General features: G+C 42.0%; 1 protein-coding gene across 4 annotated transcripts in view; it reads left to right on the forward strand.

Moving 5' to 3' along the window:
* Positions 1–818: 818 nt before the first annotated feature.
* Positions 819–24,669, forward strand: part of SMAD1 (SMAD family member 1) — a 64,898-nt gene continuing 41,047 nt past the window's right edge. For 2 of the 4 annotated variants that reach the window (XM_087816501.1, XM_087816502.1), the window contains exon 1: positions 819–897. The gene's annotated coding sequence lies outside the window, so the exon portion shown is untranslated. Of the gene's footprint in view, positions 898–1,633; positions 1,690–2,032; positions 2,116–24,669 lie in introns of those variants that run through there. The other 2 variants (XM_016206911.2, XM_016206910.2) reach the window with 2 other exon arrangements.

A 24,669-nucleotide genomic window follows, 5' to 3' on the forward strand; every position in this document is an offset into this window, starting at 1 on the left:
TCTGCTGATCAGGTAGATGATGGGAAGGGGGGGGTGACATCTAAAAGACTGTAGAAATCGGATCAAAAATTTAGAGTGCTATTGTGGCATCTGTCATCATTTGGAGCAACGAGGTTACCTACTGGAATCATTAGATCCTGAATTGGCACAAAACACATGTATCGATTCAGGGTTCGGTATAAGCACATGCAGTAATTTACTAGGCTGCCCAATTCTGGGTATGTGCAACTTCTGGGGTTTGCAAATCATTGGGGAGTAGGGGAGGGGCAATGAAAACTAGACAGAAAAAGGCGACCCTGTAAAGGTAATTGTCACACATGCACTCCACGTTCCGGTGGGTGCGGTGGACCTGTGGATGCGCATTTCAGAAAACAAACACTGACAAAGAACTTCGCTGGCTGATAAAGCGCCCAGTCGGTTCACCGGGAATAAAGGAGGCGGGCGGAGGGAAGTGAGTGCGCGCCCGGGAGTTTTTAATCCTTGGAATCAATGGGGCGGGGGCGGGGGGCCGCTCCCCCCGCGGGGCGCGCCGGGGCCGGCGCGGCCGGGAATTTGGAGAGGATCCCTGGTCGCGCGGCGGCGGCGCGCGGGCGCGCGTGTGAGCGAGCGGGCGGGCGGGCGAGTGCGCCGGGTATTGGCAGCCGAGGAGTGGAGGCTGGGCGGCTGCGACTCCCTGACGCCAGCGCGACCAGATCAATCCAGGCTCCGGGAGCGAGCGGGCGGGCGGGCGGGAGGAGGAAGGAGAAGCCGAGCGGCTCAGCCCGGGCCGAGGCTCGGGGAGGGACCCTGCGAGCGCAGCGCGGCGCGGCGCAGCGCCCGGCCGCCCGGACCGGGGCCGTGGGACCACGCTCGCTCGGCCACTCGTTCTCCCGCGCGGACGGGCACGCAGCCAACCCGGTAAAACGAAACAGACCCGAACCCAACTTTCTCCTCTGCCGCGTCCCCGCCCTCTCCTTTCGGCGCCCTGGACTTTCCAGCGCCGCCGCCGCCGCCGCCTCCGCTGGGGTGAGCGCGGTCCCCGGGGCCGGGCGCGGGCCGCGGCGGGCACTGGGCTCTTCCCTGCGTGGGGCGGATCGGGGACCCCCCCCCATGATGGCGCCTCCCGGCTGCTCGGAGGAGCGAACCTGCCACCTTCTCCTCCGCTCACCCCAAGCAGCCGGGCAGGGCTCCGCCGGGATTCCTCTCGCGTCTTTGTTGGCTCTGCGGTGGGGAAGCGGCGATCCTCGGCGGGGAGCCTCGCCCCCAGCCCCGTCCACGGCGAGACCTCCCGGGCCGCCCTCCCCCTCCGCTCGCTCCCCGTTTCTCTTTCCCTTTCTGCAGCCCGGCCGAGGCCTGTCGGCGCGGCCCGCGGGCCCATTGTGTCCCGCGCCGGCCCGGGCCACCCTTGCGGGAGCCGGAGGGCTGCCGCCGGCGCTGCCCTGTACGCGCTCGGAACCGGTCTCGCGCAGGGGGGCACCGGTACCCTGAGCCCCTCGGCGTCCCAGACCCGTCCCACTCCCTGCCCCGTCGAGCCTTTTGGGGGTCGAGGTCAAGGAAAGTTCGTACCAAAATTCCTCCTAATTTATTCAAAGGTTTGGCGGCGGCGGCGCGTAATTTTTTTTCCCTTCCGCCTACACCCCCCTGCGCCTCCAAGTGTCGTCTCATTCCTTTCCCTTGACCGGATTCGATTGCCTCACTGCAAGTGTATTTGTGAGTTCGCTTTGGAACAACTGCTCATTTAGCCTGCTCCCGGCGTTAGGAGGGGTTCTCGGGGCTGCTTCTGTGGAGAGTGGGGATGGTGGGTGTGAGACAGAGAGAGCCGTGGGCTTGTTTTTCTAGCTGCTGAATACATACGGAGGCTGAAGGGAGAGCGTATCCTTCATGTCCTTAGGCAGGGAGGAGGGACAGATGCCGGCCGGATCTCACGACTGCAGTGGCCACGGCTTTTGTTTATTTGGAGGCGCTGGCGATTTTTAAATACGCTGCTCGAGATAACCGGGAAGGCGCTTCCCTTCTGAAACCCGGCGCGTCTCAGAGCCGGCTCCCGAGAAAGCATCACTTTCCCGAGGGCTGTGACCGCCGGCCTTTTTCTTCCTGCTCGTGGTCTCTGCTTTCCATTGTATCGGACGTTTCAAAGTAGGTGGAATGATTCACAAGTTGCAGGATTTCTGTCTGTCTTTTCCCCACGCTGCCAAAGGACAGAATGCCTTTATTTCAGAACATTTCTCGCTCTCACTGCCTGCCCGTCGTGGATAACATTCAGGAGCACAAGGAGAGAACTGTTCTCCGCCCGTGTTCATTTTTCACCTTGTTGATAATTACCACTATACGTTTTATTGGACGTAGGTGAGCTGTTGTGCAACCACTATTGGAAAGCAATCCAGGCGGTAGCAGTGTTCGCTGCCCCAGCGTTTTCAATTAGTGCGTTTTGCATCAGTGTTCTTGCGATGTAGGTGTCGGGCCTAAATGCGCTGTACTGATACGTGTTTGTTCTCTCCACTCCCTCCCTCTTCCCCATTTGCAGTTATTTGATATTTCTGTGCAGGTGGCGTACATTTGTGTAATACTGCAATTCTTGGGAAACTGTAACCAGGGTCGAGAAAGATGATTTTCTAGAGGTGGGTGATGCCAGAGCCTCTGGGGGATCCGGGCTGGATCGGGTTTCTTCAGAGGGTGGGGATTTGTCCTTGCTTTAGTTTTGACCCCTCCAACCATAGGTATGTAAGCAAATCCATTTTTCTTTTTTGCAATATCCTTTGGTTTTATACTCTTGAAGAGCTGATGACCTTTTGCATTAGAGGAATGACAGTCTTAGGCAATTAAAAATGTTAATCTCTTACACCTCTTGAAACTTAGTTTTTTCCTGCTAAGTTCATTAAAGCATTAGGAGGAAGTAAGTCTCATTTTCCCAAATACATTTATTAGTTAAAAACTAAATTTCAGATTGTAATTTTGATTTCTAGTAATTCTGGGTTAAAGATAAAACTTAATAACTCAGTTAGACTGGAAAAAAGAATGAACTTGAACGTAATTAGACGAGTATATTTAAGCTGCAGTCGCCTACATAATCAGAGCCAAGTTGTGTGTGTATAAAAGATCTCATTTGTGTAGTCTTACAAGGCTAATGGAGGCATCATTGAGGCTTTATAAATAATTTAAGTTGTGTATAATGTAGAGTCTCCAGAGGCAGCAGAGAAAGCATCATTACCAGCCTTTTCAACCTGCTTGAGATCTTAAATTGATTTACAGCACTGAACTGGTGCAAAATGATACATCAGGATGACATGGGGTCAGCCTGTAAAAGTCTATGATGTCAGCCTATTAGTTCAGTCATCATAATTAAACCATATTACAGGGGCAGCTAAGCAGGAGTCTGGCGTTATAGTTCAGATATGGGTGGTACATAGATTTTGTTTATAGAGGAAAGGCTGAACCGGCTAGGAATGCTGGTGTTTTTGGAAGAGGGGAAGGCTTACAGAACTCTGAATTTCTGAAGAAATTGAAGACAAATGCAGGGGTGTGCAGTCTGCATTGTTGAAGTAGCTTTCCTTTTGGTAGTGGAGAAACAGATGCTTTGGAGGTGCTGATGTTTGGTTCGGAGCTTTGCAGCTCTGATCCCAGTACTGAATCATGCTTCATGTGTGCTTGAATTTAACTTGGCCTTTGGGACCTTCTAAAATATCAGAAGACCACGTACTTCTTATCTCTGATCCTTTTCTTAGCAGAGTTGCCCTGATTTGGTGTATCAGCTGACATGTTATTTCTTTAACTAGTCATAGTTACTAGGTCTCCACTGAAAACAAAGATATTTGAATTGAACAATTCAGGAAAAGACCTTAGTTTTTTTCTTAGATTTCTGGCAATCCTTATTCAGTTTACGGGTCATCTGGGACTGTGCTGCCCAATAAGGTAGCCTTAGCCACAAGTGGCTATTTAAATTGAAATTAATTTAAAAAAATAAAAATGAAAATTCATCTTCTCAGTAGCACTTTATGTCAAGTGCTCAATAGCCGTGTGTGGCCATTGGCTACCGTACTGGATAATATCTATATAGAACATTTCCATCATGACAGAAGCTGGTCAGGGCTCGTCTAGGACTTTATTTCTCTCCCTCCTCTTCTCACCTTCCTGCTGCGTCTGTGCTTGTTGCTTCTACGAATGAGTTTGTGGGGTCAAAAAGAGAAAGAGACGAATCAATTTTTGCTCCTTGTTTGGATGTGTAGTTGAAGCTACTGGATAAAATGAGGTAGACTTTTCTGTGGATTATATTTATCATAGGTGTCATGGGTTGTCATTTGATTTAGAGCTTTGAGTAGAAGATATAATTACAGCTAATTTTTTCTCAGTTTTTACTGTTTCCTTGTTTTTAAAACTCCTATCTCATTTAAGCCTCAAAACTTGGCTAAGTACTGTTGTAGCATCACATTTTACAAGTAAAGGAACTGAGTTCAGAATGATTCACTGTCTTGCCTCAGTCTCCATAGCTAGTGATTATATGAACAAGGTGGTCTGACTTTATATTTTTTGCTGTTTTGTTTGTTTGTTTGTTTTGTCTAGAATACCCAAATAATCATTGTTCTGCTGGACTTTATTACTCCAGGATAGACGTGACTTTGCTTTTATTTTTTAGGCCTTTAGACAAATTTTGTGCTTTTCTTGGCTATCTCCTTTTAAGTGTTTGGAAGAAAGGAAACACTGGTCCTCCGTATGGAAGCAGATCATAATTGGAAGAATAAATCTGATGTAAAAGCCAAAATCGTTTTATCTCTGCTTTTCTAGATAATTCCTGCCACTTTCCTCTTGTGTTTTTCTTGTATAATCACAAGCTAATGGTACTGAAGAAGAAAGTTCTAGTAGTTCAGTTTATCTTATCAATATTTTTCTTCCTGTAACTGGTAAACACTGCACCTTGAGATACAAATAGTTCATTGCAAACTCCTTTGGAAAAAAATTTTTTACATTTAATGTCTACTTTTGTGTAGTCTTACAGTTCAGTTGTTCTTAACTTTTTTTTTCTTTTTTTTTGATTAGGGCTGTTTAAGAATCTGATGAAATTAGGGATCCTGTTATACCTTTTCAGTCCCATCCTGCAATCCAAAAATGCTTTTATGCCCTGGTAAGCTTGTGTGTACGCTTACGTACACAAATTGTGTGATATTTCAGGTGAAGGACACCGTGGTACTGCCTTACCAAGTGCATTCATAAACATTCAGATTTGTAATTTCCTTTTCAGAGAATAGAGCTATATAGTGTTGAAAGCTGCTTTGAGGATTTTCTAATCCAGTTGATTCATACCAGGTTGAGCAACCTGAGGCCCAGAGAAGATAGCTGACTTGCCTAAAAGTCATCCATCTAGTGATTGGAAGAAGGGAAAGTCAGGACCTGGATCGCTCTTCATTGTTAAGTTCTCATCTGTCTGTCTGTTTTTTCCTACCACACTTGCAGTGTTCCTGAGGCTTTGTTCTGAGCATATCCAGTGTACCGTAATTTGGGGAGGGGAGAAAGAATTTTTGGTATGATACTGACTTTTTGTACCTAACACTGTTTGAGCTGAGTAGGAATCGAGTCTGACAACCTCAGAGAGATGTTTGATCTCCCCCCCCCATTTTGGAAATGGAAAAGAAAAATCTTATATCCGATTTAATCAATGGGACCTTACCAGAAAATGGGTGATTCAGGATGATACAAAGTTCATATTAAGTCAGGTAGTTCATACAAATCTCCTGTCTTGACTCAAAAACAAATCATATTCTTAACGGAAAGATAAAGTTTGGGGGATTTAGGGAAGGAACTGTGGGGTGTGCTAGGGAGAGAATTGGAAAGATCCGAGGAGAAAAAGGATAATTGAAGTATAAAAAGGTAGAGAAGTTTGATATTAAATTATAAAATGACGTTGAGGCTGATGAAATGTTCTCTGTAATTTTATATATATGGTTTTTTTTCTTTTTTTCTTTTTTAAACTTACTATTACCAGTTTATTACAGTGGATACAACTGAGGAACAGCCTGATGGAAGAAATACATAGGGCAGGATCTGGGGCAGGGGGTTCCGAGCTTCCATGTCCTCTCCAGGAATGCCACTGACACCGCACCTGGATGTGGTCAACAACCTGGAAGGCCTGGTTTTACTTTCTGGTCCCAAGATTAGCAGGGTATGCTTTGATGACAAATGAGGTGTCTCCATTTTGCCCCAAACTGAAACCCCTAGACTCTTTATATTCCTTTTCTGCTGTTACCTGGCAGGGTAACTATTCCGTCTAATCTGAAACATTTTTAACACTTATTCTGAAGTAACTCCCTTAAAAAAGAGAATAGCTGAGCTAGTTAGCATGAGTGTTCTTACTTAAAATCTAAATTAAAATCTTCATTTTGGTGTACATTTTTAAGAGGGTATACGACTGGTCCTATAGGCAAAAGCATGACATTTGCCACTACTGCCTGCTGACTTGCAGAAACAGCAGGCTCTGAGGAGTCATTTGCGTAAGGGAAGCTACCTTTCAGATGGGAAGAGCCCAAACTTTCCTAAACAGTTCGACTCCAGTGACTACATCAGATTTTTAGTAAGGCACTGGAAACTGCAGTATTGGAGCAGTTTCACATCTTTGTAATATTTGTTATAAGCTAAAATCAGAACTTTGGGGAAGATTCCCTCTTGAAAACAAAGCATCCAACCCTCTACGGTTCACGGGAATCCTTACCTGGCTGTTCTACCAAATCTCTTCTTTGCTTGGTTTCTCTTGTTCGGATATGGAGCATTATTCTCTTGTAAGATGCCAGGTCTGTGGTGTGGTGGACTGGTTTCTTAATTTTCTTGACAACAAGCCTAAATTTATGGTCAAACATACACAACAGTTGATTATGTGCCTCTGCTTTTGAGCTCAAAGTGCAGGTAAATCCTGTGTCATGTTTGGGAAGAGGAGCATAGAGGAGAGTTTAGCTTTTGGTTCAAAAATGTGTTTCTTTACATAATTTTTAATGCTTATTTGTAGTTTCCCCTTAATTTTATGGCAGCTGTACTATAGGTATTTTTTCCCCCTACAATCTCAGATAGTTAGGGTATAGTTACTCCAGCTATTCATTCCTTTTCCTCTCGCCTATCTTTTGTGGTTTCTTTTCAGTGTTCTTTTGCAAAGTGGAAGTATTTCAGAACTTTATAGCTTTTTTTTCCAGTTTCAAACACCACAAGAGAAAAGGGAACTAATTATCTTTTAAGTATTATAATTAGGCAATACATTAAATCATTATTTAGTTAGCTAAATGCAAGATCTTTTGTTTGTTTAGATTGAAAGGATGTGTCATTTTAATGGAAGAGGGATTTTGAATATGCTCTTATTTAGTAATTTTGAGGCAGTATTTAATAAGTATATTCTTCATTATTCAGTGAATATTTATTAGTTCTGAGTGGCTCAGTCATTGGTGAGAGGATACACAAAAATGAAAGATTAAATGCAATAACATTTTAAGAGTTGTTGCAAGGTAATAAAGAGGTAAGTTGTACAGACAACTCATGTGAGGACCACAGCCACTAGCTACATGTGGCTATCCTGTTGGACAGCACAGATCTAGAGGCTGGTGAGCAGCTCTACCTGACCACAGTAGGTATTCCTGATGGCGCCCACGTGTTGAGGTGGAAGAGATATTCAGAAAAGTTAAATTGGGGTGAGAATTTTCAAGTCTTAGAGTGCCAGAATAAGGGTGCATTGGAAGTCACTGAAGGTGTTTGAACATGCAGTTTGGATTGGAGGGGGTAGAGCCCATATGCCAGGGAATTAATAAGAAAGCTGTTTGAATTATCTATTTAATGAGGTGGGTTTTGTGAGTAAAAATACACTTGGTGTTTATTTGGCTATAGAGTAATGGGAGAGAGAGAAGAGGCAGAGATTATTCTTAAGTCTCCAACCTGAGTGACTGTAAAATTAATAAAGCCTTTACTTAAGAATAAGGAAGGACCTGTAGAAGGAATACAGTTTGTGTGAACGATGAATTAGAAGTGACGGGTTAAATTTAAGGTGGGGCATGCAGGCATCCTGCAGGCAGGTTGGAGATACAAACTAAGCTGAAGCTTAGGAAAGGGCTCAGAACTTTTAAGTATAGATTCCCAGCAGTGATTGACTTTGGAAATGATGGTTGAACTTCTAAGGGTGGGTGAGTATTTTGAGAAAATCATGAACAGAGAAACAAAGAGCTGGTAGGTTGACTCTCCCATTGAAGCCCACAATTAGGAATTAGGAGAAGGGAGTGGTATGTTTGAAGTAGACAAAAGAAGGAACTGGAAGAAAGGTGTGGGGTCAGAGAAGAAGTTAAATGAGGAAGCCAAAGGAAGAGCAATTCCAGAACTAGGTTCAGAGGGGAAGTGGTGTATGGTTCATAGTAAAGGTTGGTAATCAAGTGAATGCAGTTGAGGTGAATAGACTTAGTATCCCAAAAAATGAGAACTAGATCCTTAAAACCCCCTTGAGTGACTTATGTTTCAAAATAAATGGGACCTCTTGATCTTTGAAGGTTGAGGGGAAGAAGTTAATGGACAGAAAACAAAGATTGGTGGAGTTAGTGATCTTGAGCACAGGGGACGGAGTATTAGCCGTGGTACAGAGAACTGTCTGAAAAAGAAGCAGAATGGGGTCTAAGTTAGAGAAAGCAGATGGCAGAGCTCATGCCAGCTTATGCTGATTCACCCAACAGTGAGGCAAGTCCTTTCATTGGGATGGTGAATTGGGGGACTCAGCAGATGGTATTGGAAACTTAGAATAATGGAGAAGTTTTGGAAGAACCATTGTGGGTAGTGTGCCAGGAGATCTATGGAGAATTCAAAGTCTAAACAGTAGGGGGAAACCTGGGGTGAAGTTTGATGTGGCTGTAGAGAAGGTTAGGTAATTGTTGCTTCTAGGGTACATTGGAGGGAAATGTCGGTAGGGATGATTCTGTCCTAGGGATAGCAAATCGGTTAAGAAATGAGGCTCTAGAGCCTGGATATTTGGGTTTAAGCCCAAGCCCCAACACTTACTTGCTTTTTATAACTTTGGGAAGGCTGCCCACCATTATTGTTTATTCCTCACTTTTCCTCATCTGAAAAAGAGAGCTAATAGTACCAGCCTCAGGATTGACTACAAATGAAATGAGTTATACTTTCATAATTCATCTAATCTAAGATGCTGCCAATTGTGAGACATGATTTCATGTACTACTGAGGAAAAAACTGTCAATTAGACATGACATACCATTGATTATAAGTTTCCTGGTTTTGGAGGTAAAAATGGGAGGAGCATCTCACAATCATTGAAATACAGACTACACAAAGGATGTAGCATAGGGACCTGGCACCTAATAAGCACTCAGAAAATGTTAGCTATTTATAAAAATCAGTGTGGTTTTAGAGTCTAGAATGTTAATGAGAGCAGTATTGAATCCAGTCTAGATCAGGGGGTCACAGGTTATATGGAGTCTAATGGACTAGATGAATTGAGAAGAGTTAAGCAGTGGGAATGCCGGTAATGAAATTGTGAAATACCAAGTTTGGGAATCTGTAGATGGAGCATTTCCCTGACAATTGTAGATAAGGGTTTTTAAGAAAAGTATAGAAATTGAACTTAGAGAAGAATGCCTGTTAATGATTTTTAAAAGTTATTTAAATTGTTGAGAGCTTTAAAGTATTCAGAATTTATTAATGGCTTTTCTGATAGCATTCATTAGTATTAAAAAACTTTTTTTAACATTATGCTCAGTGCAGAAAGATTCTTGCATGGATGCTTGTCATAGTGTCAGAAGGAAAGGGGGGGGTTGATTTGGGCCATTTCAAGAGGTGAGGAGGTGTTAGTAGCCAGCTCTAGAGCCCTTCTAAATGTGGTTCCCAAGCAGAAACCATAGAGGAAAAACTTACAGATTCATCAGGATTTATGTGGCCACAAATGACCAAGGACACACTCACAAGCACAATCTTTCAGGTAATAAATTTGCAGCCAGTTACTGTTTTTTGTAAGAAACTTTTTTTTTTTTTTAAATATATCTTTATTGATTTCAGAGAGAGGAAGGGAGAGGGAGAGAGAGAGATAGAAACATCAATGATGAGAGAGTCATTGATCAGCTGCAGCCCTCAACCCAGGCATGTGCCCTGACCGGGAATCGAACCCTGATCTCCTGGATCCTAGGTCAGTGCTCAACCACTGAGCCACGCCCCGCAGGGCTGTAAGAAACTTTTTAATTCAATAGGAAACACCATTCCTCCAGAAAAATTGGTGAAGGACATGGACAAGCAATTCTCAAGCAAACAAAATGCAAGCTGCTTATTTAATAACCATAAAATGTTCTGCTGGGGATGAAATTTTCTCTTTTACTTTCTTGTATTACTTTTTGGGAACCAGGAAATATCAATCTGGGAAAACGGGGCTTTTCTCATTTCAGGAAAGGAAACCAAAATTTCCCTGCCTCCTAAGAGAAGCTGGAGTTCCAAGGAGGTGCACTTCTGGAGCTCTCAGTTATATGCAGCTTCTTAGTCACCTGGCAGGAACGATGAACCTGGACGACACCAGTGCTTAATAGAGCACATGGAAATGGGTCTCATCCTCTCCTACCTGAGTTGCAGTATTGGAGTTTCTTTATAGTTAGTTACATTTCCTTATTCATATGACACACAGTGATGGTCTTGGGATATGGATTTGACGATTGAGATGTACTAGTTTACAAGGTATTAAAATAAAGTGAGAAAAGTTCTCCCATGTAGTAAAACCTCTTATAAAGTGGAAAGAATTTAAAGAGTTAGTCATCAGCATTTAATTTGCTAGATTTTTCTCTTAAGAATAATGGGTAGGGTTGTGGGTGTTAGAAAGGCTTTACTATGCTGCATTAAACAACCTGCTGGTTGATGGGATCCTTACCTAAGTTAAATATATTCAGTCTTCCCTCAGCATTGAGAGCTTGCCCAGCCACTAGACAGAATCGAATTTGTCAGTGTCTTCTGCCTCACCATCTTTTTTTCTTTTCAGTGATTTGCAAGTATTTCAAAATTGGGGGAAAGGGGGGCTTTTCTGTTTTGTTTTTGTTAATCCTCACGTGAGGATATTTTTTCCATTGCTTTTCAGAGAGAGTGCGTGTGTGTGGAGGAGGGGGAGAGAGAGAGAGAGAGACATCGAGGTGAGAGAGACACATTGATTGGTTGCCTCCCGCACGTGCCCAGACCCGGGCCGGGGATCGAGCCTGCAACCGAGGGCTGTGCCCTTGGCCGGAATTGAAACCAGGACCCTTCAGTCTGAGGGCTGACGCTCTGACCACGGAGCCAAACCAGCTAGGGTGGAAAAGGGGCTTTTAAATCTCACCTAGAGGCTCAGCACTTGGCCTGTGACCACCAGCCAACCACCCACCCCCATTCTTAAGGCCTTTCTGAATGATGGGCTGGAGTAGGGCCCCTAAACTGGGATGGATTGGTCAGACCTGTCCCTCAAGCTCTTTAAGCTGAGTTGGAGAGAGAGGCGGAATGGTCGGGGAAAATGCGTCTTAATTTGATCAGAGTAGCTTTTCATGATGCAGTGAGTGTTGCTTTGGGAAGTATACATTTAGCCCTATGAAAGCTCAGGATGGTTGGTTGTATGTAGCCTGCCAGCTCCTCCAGTGCAGCTTCCTGTTTTGCTTACTGTCCATTGCTCGCTTTGCAGTCTGGCATAATTAATAGCAACCTCTTCTTCATTTTCCTGTTGCTCATGCTTGTGTGCTTAGGACTTCTGTTAAGTCTGTTCAAGCTTGAGGGAATGTTTGATTGGTCTTAAATGCTTTTCTGTTAACTGAACAAAGTTAACTTATCATTTAAATGATTGGCACCCAAGCTGTATTTGTTTACAGCATATATGTGCATTTAAACACCAAAGAGTTCTGTCACATTGCACACGTTGGGGTGCTGCCTTGTATTGCCAGAAAGTCTCCTTTCAGAAAGGTGCATCCCCACTGTGGGGGTTCTGCTTTTCGTTACGCTGATAGGAATCAGTTCAGCAGGTGTTTCATGCCTTCCTACTGTGTGCCCAGCACTGGGCTCTGTTTTGGGAGGGACAGAGAAATGTATGTCGGTTTCTGCCCTGAAGAAGCACTCTTACTTGTAAGGGGAGGGGAGACTGTGATGGTAGGAAAAGTTAAATAATAAGCCATTGTTATTAATGTTATATCATCTCAGCTGGAAGGTACTTCTCTTATAATTGGGATAGTCTTTCAAAATCAAGGGATTGAGAAAGAAATCTGATGCGGTTGGTAGAGCTCCTGCCTCCTGCTGGTTTCTACCTTTGTTGATTCTTTTAGCAAGATTTTTAGTGTCTGTATTTATAATTATACTTCTGTTCATAGTGTGTCTCTCATATAGCTTGATAAAGTTGGGATAAGGGGCCATAAATGTGGGACTTGCACTGAGGATTTTGTAACTTTGAGGAACAACACAAACCTGCTTGTCTTGTCCTGCGTCAGTTTTAATAGCTTTTATTACACTTATCTTATTAACTCTTTGGACTGAGTTCCTTGAAGGTATATGGACAGTGTGTTTATGGTCTTTGTGTTAGCACAGTGGTTCTCACCTGTTGACACATAGAATTACATGAGCAACCACTACAGAAATGCCTGAGCCTGCCCCTAAGGGACCCTGCTCAAGGGGTATTGTGGGGAGCTTTTTTAAAAGTACCACAGGGAAGACTCATGTATAACAGTATTAAGAATATTGGCCTGACACACAGTAGGTACTTGATAAGTGAACTTTTTTCATTTTGATGTTTTTTAAACGATATCAGGAAATCTTCCCTGTGCTACGTCATCAGTTTGCTATGGGTATGCACTGTGTCTTTTATACCCAGCAGCATGTGGCACCGTGTGACACCTGCTGTAGGTGCTCCAGGCATACCAGTGACGTCTGAGGGTTCACTGTTTTGCTCCCCCTTTTTCTTGGAGAAGAAAAGACATAGGAGGAGCAGGTTTGTGTGTTTGACCGGTTTTCCTTTCTTTTGTAGAAGTCAGCAATTCCTTGTGTCCTGGAGTCTAGAAGTGGAGTTAAATAAAGCTCTTGAGGCCCGAGGCGCTTGGATGACAAGGGAAAAGAAGAAAACTACGGTAGAATAGAGCAGGAGTCCATCCTGCCATATGAAGTTTGTGGTGGTCAGCTAGAGGGAGGCAGGGGTGTTTCCCCAGCATTAGTGGGTAGAGGTCAGGGCGATGCCGAGGTTGAGAAACCCTAGAATAGAGGGCGATGATGGCTTCTGGAGGCAGAAAGGATTTGGAAGTGGTCGTCCTGACCTGTTTCTGCCACACCAACACACCCCAGTCCTCTCGAGTGGAGAGTGTTATTTTATGCCGTTATCTATAGATAGCATTGAGAACTACCAGCTATGTAGGAGCCATTGAAATGAATATTTATATATTTTACCTGAACTAAAATATGACACTTGAAAGAGTTCTTTAACTTTTCTCCATCTCTACATTTGCTCGAATGGAAAAGTATTACCTCAAGAAAAAAAAGTGAGCCAGTGACTTTTGTTTCGTTTTTGTGGGTTTTCAGTAAGGGGCCCTACGACTAATCAGTGGGAATGTAAGGAATTTCCTGAAAGGAGTTTAATTTTAATGTTCCACAGACTCATCCTAAGAAGAGAATATTAAGAGCTGAACACGCGCGTGGGCTATTGGTGTGAAGTAATGGTGTCCGTTTCCTCGTGCCTTGTTGAGTTATAGCGTCATACTTCTTATCTGTGTTCTACGTTCTTTAGATTAAAATGAGCTTAATTTTGTCATTGCTGCCCTGATAAAACTCTTGGTTTTTCTGTGTTCTAGGGAAGTGGGAATACATTAAGAAGGAAAGCAATAAGGAAAAAAGATAAATTTGGAAGGGAAGGCATTGGATGGATTAAAATAAAGCCGTAAGCCCTGGCTGGGTAGTTCACTTGGTTAGAGCATCGTCCCCCTACGCCAAGGTTCCAGTTCAGTCCCCGGTCTGGGTACTTACAAGAATCAACCAATGAATGCATAAATAAGTGGAACAACGAATCGATGTTTCTCTCGGTCTCTAAAAAATCAGTACATACAAATAAAAAACTAAGAACAACAAAAACCATAACCAAGCCCTTGCTTGTCACTCCCTCTGCTTTAGGCATGAGACAAAGGAGGAGGTTATTTAGGGGAAGCAGGGTGGTCGAGGGGTTGCCTGGGCAAGCTCCTTAACCTCTCTGCGCCTCAGTTTCATCATCTCTGACAGTCTTTACCTTACAGGATTCTCGTAAGGATGAAGAGAGTTAATAGGTATAAATTGCTCAGAACAGAGCCTGGCGCTTCGTGGTGGTGGTGACGTGAGAATGATACTTGATTCTCTCTGAACACTTGAGCTGTGTTGAAAATGGATGGAGACCAAGGCTGCACTCTTAGGCGATGTTTCCCATAGAACCGCCTGCATGACACTCTCTCCCTTTGAAGCTGGTGGTGATGGTAATGAGAGTTTATTGCATCCTTACACTGGGATGTTTCGGGTGTTCTGAAAAGGCTTTTTTCCCTATAGTATGAATTTCGAGAGGAAATAAGTGATTTATAAGATAAAATATGTTTGTAAGCTTTTATAATAAAATTATTAATGTTAACTGTCATCCACTTATAGGTTTTCTGCAGAAATATTTGAGTCTTGAACAGGTGGTTTTTTAAAAGAAATTATTGTTCTCAGTATATAATAGTTTTATTATTAGTCTTAGCACAATGTGAGAAGGAATTAAAACCTTTCTCTAATAAAGCAAAATATATTCCAAAAGCAGTGGCTAATTTTTATTAAGGTTGCTTTGGATGATCCGTTCCATAGTTCATACCCGTTCATGCCACTGGCCACTAGTTGAACTCATTTGGATTTCCATTGCACAGTAGGTGTCAAAGCCCAGGATGCATGGGAGAGGCAGTTGTGGCAAAGAAAATGGCACAGGCTGTTGGCCACTCTCCCTGTGCTTACGTCCCTCCTTTAACAGCATGACCATGTCACGTGGCTCTTACCACAGTCAGCTTTATAATATGGTTCCCCCATCCCTCCCCCACACCCTTTGTAACTGTGACCTTGGCGGCGGTGGGAACGGTATCATACTCATTTCCTTTCCACTGCGCCTTATGTTGGTGGTAAGCACCTAGAGAACTGTTCGATTAAATAGTGAGTCAGTGGAGACTGTAGCTGTCTTAGTAGCTGACTGTATGACAGAGGACTTGGGTCCTGAAGCCTTCTAAGAGCACTGTGAGGGTTTTCCATCCTGACTGGTAAATAAGTCACTATGGGGCGGTGAATGGCTAGCCCTGGACTGAACAAGTGACCTGAGGCAGCAAAGGTCTGGAGTTACGGTGCAGGTCTCACCAGCTTCTGTAGGTGACGCTCGCTCGTATCCATAGCATTATTTTTCTAACCCAGTGGAAAGCATCGCCTTTGCTGCTTTTCGCTCTCGGCTGTAGGGAGCTCTCACAGTTCTGGAGGAGGGCTGCTGCTCTTTGTTCAGTTTCTCCTCTGGGTGGCCAAGTGGACGCGGGTAAGTCCAGTCCAGTTTCTGGCAGATGGAAAACAGGATGTCATTGATTGTCATGTGGAGGAGAGTGAAATCTGGCCGATCTCAATGTTTGTTTCAGCGATTATGTAAACTTTGATTTTTTCAGGCATTATTTTATTTTTCTAAGTAACAGATTTCTATACTGGGAAAGGGACAGGACCAAACTGCTCTTGAGATATTTGAATAGCACAGGACATCTTTTGGGTAAGATTCATGAACTGAAAAAGTTGAAGGATGTTTGAATTGTTAATGAGAAAGGAACTAGGAGACTAGAATGGGAAGGAAACTTACGTTTTGCTATGTCACAGCATTTTGTAAAATTGGATTTTATCATCATGTGCCTGAATTGTTTAATAAAAAAGTACATTCCCGGCCATATCATATTCATTCAGAATTAGGTCATATATTCATTCCAACCCTGTATACAGAAATCAATTTCTCCAAAAATCCCAGTTTGGTGGTATTCCGTTCTGTACAGAAACACTTGGTTATTATTATTTTTCTTTATAAAAAGATAAATCTTGCTACCTCTTGGTCATAATACTGTCTTCTGGAGCCATGTAGACTAAATCTCTTACCTATGTCTAGTTTTTATTTATTTTTATTATTGGGGTTTTAAAATTGAAAACAGTAATTGATAATTAAAAAACCAATCTGCTTTCTTGCACTCCCCTCCTACCTCACTCCATAAGGTAACCACTTGTTCAGTTTTGTTGATTTCCTTCCAGACCTTTAAAGATGCACATATATTGTACATGTACAGGTTTTGTTTGTTTGGTTTTTTAAAAAATGAGATCGCACGATACATGTTGTTCTGCAGTTTTTAAAAGCTGAACAATTATGGGATGGTTTTCTTTCTGTGTTAGACACGGAAGCCTGTCTTTCTTCTTCTTTTTTAACAGTTAAATCATTGTCGGGTGTACCATAATTTATTTAATCATTCCATTGTTGTTAGACATCTGGGTTGTCTGGAGCGTGAATAATCCTGAGCGTAGGTGAAGCTCATCTGAGGATGCTGCTTCCCTTGTAGCTCTCGTAGGTCCTGGCTGCTTTCTTCGCACCTCATACCATGGGGCTGGAGGTGTGGGATCCTCTTCATTGCCACCCCAAACCATCCTCCCACCAGCCTCCATAAAAACCCAGCTTTGAATCAGTCAGCTTATACCACTCACCTCCCTTCATTCGCTCATTCCTACAAGATTTTAGCTTCTAGCCGTTGCTCCCTCCGTGCGGCTCCTGTGATCATTCTTGGTCTGCTTCTCCAGTGACCTTTGATTCCACCTTAGAGACTCATCCTGTGGCCCCGTAATACGGGGTTTTGCACTTCTAAAAATTAAATCGATTTCTCCAAGTTTATGGTTAATTATTTTGTTTATTTACTTAAGCGGGAAAGTGTATTTGTTCGTGGCTTCTGCCTTCAGAATATATCCCGCCTCTGACCCCTTCTGCCATAACAATCCAAACCTTTGTCATCTCAAACTGCAACAATCGCCGCCGCTTCCTACCCGGCCTCCCTGCTGCTTCCTGCTTCCATCCACTCCGTCTGTTCTCAGCCCTGCAGGCCCTGGTAGTCCTGTTAAACTGTCAGGTCATGGCTTCCACCTCTACTCCTATCTCCCAGTGGCTCCCATCTCAGTTTAGAGTGAAAGCTGACTAGTCCCTATGGGTTCCTACGTCCGCTTCTGTCACCTCTCCAACCTCATCTCCCATTCCTCTCTCCTCTCCATTGCTGCTCCATTGGACTCCTTGCTGTTTGAACATTTCAGCCACATTGTTGCCTCAGGGCCTTTGTACTTGCACTTCCCTCTGCTTGCAGTGTACTTCCCCAGATATCCACATGGCTCAGTCCCTTGCCTTTTCACGCTTCTTTCCGAATATCGCCTTCTCAGTGAGGCCTTCCAGAATACTAAAATGTAAGTCTCATGAAGGCATGGGCTTTCTAAAAACCACTGTTTTTGTCTCTTTTGTTCAGTGCTATGTCCCAGTGCTTAGCACAGTGTCTAGCACAATATAGGTGTTTGTCAAATGCATTGAATGACTGTAGTGCATAGCAGTTTTCTTTTTATCCATTAAAAAAAAAAAAGTTAGAACTTCACTGAACAGATAAAAACTAGGACAGAAACTCTGGTGGGGGTTTTTTTGTATATACAAAATATTAAAATTAGCCTTCTTATTTGTGAAACTGCTCTCAATAAAATGTTAACATTTGTCAGCATGTTATAATTTTCCAATCAGTTTCACATATTTATATTTAATCTTCATAACAGCCCACTGGGGTTGGTAGTGGAATCAGAATTTTGTGGGAAAGCAAATGGAGGCTTAGAGACCTGTTTTGTTTATACTACAGCTACTGAGTGGAAAGCTGCCACCCAAACCCACCTCTTATTCCAAGAGAAAGACTCTCGTTCTCTCCTTTAGAAACATCTTAAAATGACAGAAAAATTGTAAGGGTTTTATTTTGAAAGTCTGGGGAACGAGCCCTGATTTAGTCTGCCTTTTGTTTCCATTTTGAAAGTACATAAAATAAATGGTTAACTTTAAAATTCCTGACAATGACAGATCAACAAGTTTTATTTCTCTCACCTGTGGAGGAAGTGGCCTCCACCCAGTTTTACTGAATTAGGAGGGAAGTGATTTTTTCAAGTGATAAAAAGAAATAAAATTCCATGCTCTTCCCAGAGGAGGAGTTCAACAATTGGGAGAATGGTGTGAGACCATATGTTGGTTTGTAAAAGGATATAACTTGTAAAGATGTTTCCTTTGATGCCTGTGATGAATATGGATGTGTTTCCCTTCTAGAGGGTCCAGATTAAATTATTCAATTAGCTCTGAGCTGAAGGATCTAAATATAGGGAGAGGGTTCAGGCTGTCCTGCCTTGTGAATGTCAGCTCACCCCTACAGATGTGCATGTTTGTTGTCATAAACAGCACCTGTGAGTTCAGTGGAGCAAGAGAAAAATGTTCCAAAAAGATGAAATAGAGCAGGATTTTTTTTTAACAAAATAAAAGGAGTAGTTTTTTCCTCCTCTAGCCTATTCCATTTTTTTTTCTATGACTTTGGCATTTGAATATTTTTTAAAAAAACAAACCTGATTAATAGACTTTAGAATCTGTTCTGATTTAAAATATAGATAAGTGATCTTGCTAGAATATAGTCTTGAGAAAGTTACTTAACCTCTGACCTCAGATTTATTAGTAAAATCAAGATAATGATACAGACCTTGAAGAACTCCTGTAAGGAGTCAGTAAGATGTTTGTAAAAACAACCAGGGTAATGCTTGCATAGGTAATAATAGTTCAGTTAAACTGAGTTCATTCATTTGTTAATGATGAACCATTCATAACTGGCCACTTAATGGAAATGTACCACATTTAGCATTCTTTGCAGTCTGTAAAATTGCTATTCTATGATAACTGATTCAAAGAGAATTCTTTTTTCCCTGTAGTCAGTACAGTTGAATTCTAAAATGCCTCTGGTCTTCAGAGTCCTGTGTTTTGAGGAGGGAGCTCTTACAGGTCAGGGACTCTACAATTTCTGAGTCGAGATGACGACAGGTGAAGTTTGTCAGGGTGAAGTAATTAGGACCTGCCTCTCGAAAGGCTGCTGCAGGACATTTTTCCAGGACGAGCCTGAAGTTCAGAACGGATTCAGTGGGACTAAGGAATGTACAACTTTTCCAAGAAGCGGCCAGGAGATGTAGAGAGAAGCCAAGTTTGCTGAACTTTTAAGCGCCTTCAGTCTGCTCAGCTAGACAAAGAGCTCTCTAGTGAAACAAAACAGAGCGGACACTTGCTATTCTATGTGGAATCTCTGTGGCTAAGAAAAAGTGACCCGTTGCCCTGCCCGCAGGCCCCGGGTGTCGGGATGGGAGGCCCGACCTGTGTGCGCTGAGCAGGACCCGGGAGCACTCTTGTCGGAAAGCACTTTCTAGCAGTGACGCTATATTGAATAACGTACGTGGCCCACCCAAATCTATAAACCACATACAGTCCTCTCCTTGGAGACTCCTGTAATTGTGACATCTGTACAATCCTTGCCTCTTTTTTTCCAAGAGGGTGCTGCTTTTGAAATCATTTGACTGAAATGTCACAGCTTGCGATTAACTTAAACGTGGTAAGTTAGACTCCAGACCCGACGTGCTGCCCCTTTTCTTTCCGATTCCTGAGATCCCCATTCACCTAACACTCTGCTGAGAGACCACGTCGCAGCTCTCGCTGGCATGTCACTTAAGTCACACCTGGAGACTAAGTGGAAGGCGTGTTTTAAAGGCAGCAGTGCCCTAATTGCATTGCTAAAAAGAGGCTTTCAGGAGCTTGTTCTCTCTCCCAGCCTCAACCCTCGAGGTCTCCAGCTTTAGGAAATTCATCTCTGAAAAAACACACACACAAATGTTAATGAGAAAATGGCAAGCTAGTTATTGTGTCATCAATCACATGTTTAGAAAGTTGGGAAATGTTTGGAAGTAACCAAAACAAAGCTTGATAGTAAAGGGGTTCAGTAAGGTGAAATTTGACTCTAGGTGTTGGTGACGGCAGGACCTGGCTGATGCTTTGATTTGAGACAGGGCAGATCGCTGTGATCCCCAGTGGATCTTCATATTGCTTCCTTGCATAGGGATTTATTTAAATATGTTTTCTTTTTCTGAGGACTCTGTCAAAGTAGAGTTCCTTTTAGCCCAACTGCCAAGCAGTGAAGTAGTTTGAAAAGTTGTTTTGAATCTGTAAAAGATATGGAGAGAGGTTTTATCCATTCTCACTTTTTTCTTGTTCTAAGACCCCCACCCCCCTTATTTTGGTTGGTGATGGGTTACATTTGGTTATGTTGGGCTACATTTCACCCCTTTGAAATTGAGAAATGTTGAAAGTCAAGAGCTAACTGCTCTTTTAAAACAGGAAAAAGAAATGCAAAGGCGCTTCACCTGTTTTCTCCTACAATACAAATATTTCAAAACCAGGTTAGTTCCTAGTTGGGGTAACTGGGGAAAAGAAACATTTGAACAGATTATTTGCTGAAACCAAATCAGAGAGCATTGTTACTTTGGGGTGTCTTTTTGAGACTGAAATAGCTAGAGAAAACCCATCTGTTTTATGTTTGTTGTAATGTTTTTTCATGTACATACATGCCTATGTATAATTAGGTACAGTAAGAGAAATCAAATAACAAAAAAATGTCCATTTTGGAATAATAAAAAATTACATTACAGATCTTCTGGCATGTTCATTTTCGTTACCCTTTTTGATGTTTTAATTTAGCTGTGCATTTTCATCAGGCCTTGAATCCTATCTAATATTGGATAGATGACACATACATTTTCATAATATTGATGAGTATTGCCACCAGTCACTTTATACAACTCGTCCTGGGGGCTTTTATATCTCCTTGGCATTCTCTACGATGATGTGCTGTAGATATAAAAATACTGAACTACAAAAATCATACCGTTTGCTTGTGACGTCTCTGAAGCCCCGCTGTAGCACTTTGGAAGCTCAGGTCTTACTTTTTCCGTTTATTCAGAAGATCATCTGTTTGCGAAGAAAACTAGTGGTATAAGTTAGGAAATGTGCACACAGTTTATTTACTTACTTGGGAATACTTGCCCCTTCCCCAAAGGATCAAACATTTTTATAGAAAGATAATTTTTATAAAGTTGTCTTTTTTCCCCTTAAATAACTCCTCCAACTCTTAACCATTTTCAAAGTAAAGTTAATCAATACCCTGTGATTTCAGTTCCTTGGTTCTTTTGATCTTTATGCTTTGATGTTTTACCATTAGAGTTAAGATAGAGTAATGAACCAGAGAACAAGAAGTGAATTTTAAAAAGTGCGTCGCTTGCTTCATTGAAAATAGATCATTTATCTTCTGTCAGTTATTTTTTTAAAGGTACTAGGATCCTGATTTTTCCCCCCAGTCACTTTTTTGGAGCCTATATTTTATGTTTATTTTTATCGGAGAATTTAATTATCCCCTCACTATTTAATGGGATCATTTATTTTGTCTAGCTCACTGAATTCCATGCCAGTGCAAGATTTGTAAAATGGCACTAATCTGCAGCTACAGAGGACATATGGTCATTATCTGTCCCCTCTCTCCTCAACTTTTTATTGAAGTGTTACCTGGTTTGGAACCCTTGGTAGCTACCCTGCCTTCTTAAAATAATCTACCTTTAGGTACAAATTAGAATAATTTCCTTTTAAAACTTTCCTTGGGAAATTGGGATCTGAAAGACACGGAATGGCAGGGAGTGATTTTGTAGATATTCACGCAGCCGGGTAATTACGCGGCGCTTTACCAGATGAGGCCGAGAGGGAGAAAATGCCCACTGTCGGACAGCTGGCTCCTTAGGCTCCCTCTAAATGTAAAGCGGCTTACACAGCAGTTAAAGGTGTGGTAAATTTTTTTCCTTTTTTTCCTTTTAATGTTAAGGAATACCTCATAATTTGCAAAATTAAGTATCCAAGTCAGAAGGCATATTTTTCTCATTCGGCTTCTGGCAGTGCTCGGAGAAGCCCTTCCCAGGGATGGGACCCCACAGGGAAGGGTTCTGAGTGGAGAACCCTGCTTTAAACTACACTTCTATTACTATTACTATTACTATTACTATTACTATTACTATTACTATTACTATTATTATTACTATTACTATTAATTACTATTACTTCTGAAATCAGATCACACTGCAAGTCCAACCTGACGTGCAAGTACGGATTGTGTGTGGCTTGAGCTCAAGAAATTGAGTTTTATTGTTTTGTAATTAGCATATTACATATAGAGGCTTTAAAAATTTATTTTAAAGTTAGAGTTTTTCATTAAAGAGTATTTGGAAAGTTTTAAAAAGTAGGGGAGAGAGAAATATTATTAGCTTTCCAAGCCCAGCCACTGTCAGTATTTTGTTGTATTTGCGAAGTTGTTTATGTTATATAAATCGCTTTGTGTTCTGCTTAAGGGTTTTCCCTAGTTATGTAGTTTTTATAAATATTTTTTAAACGGATATATAACAGTCTATTGAGTGAATTGTACTATAGCTTATGTAACTATTTTCCAGTTATTAGATATTTCTCTTCTCCAGCCCCCCCCCCCAAGTAAACAATGCTCTGATGAAAACCTTTGTACAAAAACTTTTTACCTTTTCTCATTCAGAATAGTTTGGACTAAGTTTCTAAAAGTGAAGTTACTAAAACAAAGATTTTAATATTTTAAGGCTTTGGCGGGGGGGGGGATTCTTTACTAGATAATGGTTTGGGGGTTTTTTTGGTCAGTGCGAAATGTTTGTATTTGGAGAAGCGGGAAGGAAATCTCTGTTTGCTGACTCATGTTTTTATTTTGCACTTTAAACTGATAAGGCCACTTAACTTTTGACATAAACTAAAGCAGGAAGTACAAAAAGGGGCAGAAAAAAATGAGTTGTCTTGCCAAGGCCATAGTATCATGGACTCATTTGAATTCCTAATGGGAGGTAGATGACCTGTTTGAGTTGTATATTAAAAAAAAAAAAAAGCTTAACTCAATAAGGCAAAAATTAGTTATCAGCCTCTGTTTTGTTTCATCTGTGCATTTATATGCAAAGGGTTGTGATCTTGGCCCTTTAACTTTTGTGACATCAAGACATTCACTCCCTAACTGGCCCATGCAGTATTTTAAGGCGGTATCTTTTGTTTTGGGTTTTTGTTCTCTGTGTGGAGAAGACTTCCTGTATTGAGGATATCGCCTTAGCCGTCTTTCTAAAACATACATCTAATCAGGGAGATGCTCTGATTTAAAACTGTCCACTTGTCTTCAGGACAAGATGTATCATATCACAGGCCCTTCACTGTCTTGCCCCTGCCCTTTTTCCCAGTCTTTGATTGTCTCTGACCACCTTGAACCTTAGCATTTCCATTATGTGTCTTTAAAGCTAGCAATTGAGAAAAGTGGTTAAAAGCAAGTGAGGCTCTAGAGTCAGGCAGCATGGATTCAAACCCCAGCTCTGCCATACAGCTGTGCGTGTAAACTTTGGGCAAGTTATTCAACTTTTCTACATTTCACTTTCCCTACCTGTAAAATAAAGAATGTGGTAGTATGCACTTCGGAGGGTTTGTTGCAAAGATTAAACAAGTCAGTAGATGTAAAGTGCTTGGAACAGCGTGTCAGATAATGATCGTTCAAAATGTTAGCTCTATTGTTTCACAAAATTCTACGCATCCTTTCAGGCCTGTCAGATCCTTCCTCGTTGGCAGAGCTTCCTGCAATCCCTGGAGTTGTCCTCTCTTTTTCTGCTTTTCTATGTTATTTATTACGTGTATTAGAGCTTTTATCACACAGTGTTGTAGTTACCTACTGGTTCTTGCATTAGTATGTGCGCTGCTTCAGCATGTGGACATCTGTGCCTCTGCCCTGTCCTCTGTGTATGTAGCACAGTGCCAGGTACTTAGCAGGCGCTCAGTACAGTTTTGTTGAATGAATGTCAATTCGAATAGTTAAAACACAGGTCTGAAATGGTGGTTCTTAATCTGTCCCCGCCACCCCCAACACACTTTTTAGTATAACAAACCCATTGGTGATAGAGTTTGAAGTAGCCCCAAGTGATTTTGATATACACTCACCCCCTCTGTTTGAAAGTCATTGGCTGAAATATAAAGTAGTCGTCTTTAGAACAGAAGAAATGACATACTGACTAAGAAGAAATATATTCCCTTCATAAATTGTGACTAGAGGACTAGATAGAGGTTGTCTGTCTTGTTTTTTTGCAAAACTAACCTTTAGTAAACGATCCTTTCGATAGGTACACTCTGACCAAGTGTGACTTTTGATAATAGCATCATTTTGTTTCCTGTTTCCTTTCCTATTAAATGAAAATAATTACCAGCTTGAAAAGAACTGGCAAATTTGGATAAAACTCTTTAATTTTAAAAAGGAAACTACTGACTCCCTACAACCTAGTAAATAGTATTTGTATTTGATAATATTTATTCATACTAAATATTGAATAAAGTTAAAGCCCCATACTTGGCCTTCTGATTTCTTCAGGGAGGTAAATCACTCATTAAACACTTATTAAGAATCTGCTATGTGCCAGGCACACTGCTGGGCTCCAAAGATAAATTCCTTATTTTCTTATAATGAGGAAGACATGTAAGTGACCACAGCACAATTTGCTGAGACAGTTCATAATCATTATCTTTTTTAATTTCTGAGGATC

This window comes from Miniopterus natalensis, chromosome 4 (genome assembly GCF_054644295.1).
Source record: "Miniopterus natalensis isolate mMinNat1 chromosome 4, mMinNat1.hap1, whole genome shotgun sequence".
NCBI lineage: Eukaryota > Metazoa > Chordata > Mammalia > Chiroptera > Miniopteridae > Miniopterus > Miniopterus natalensis.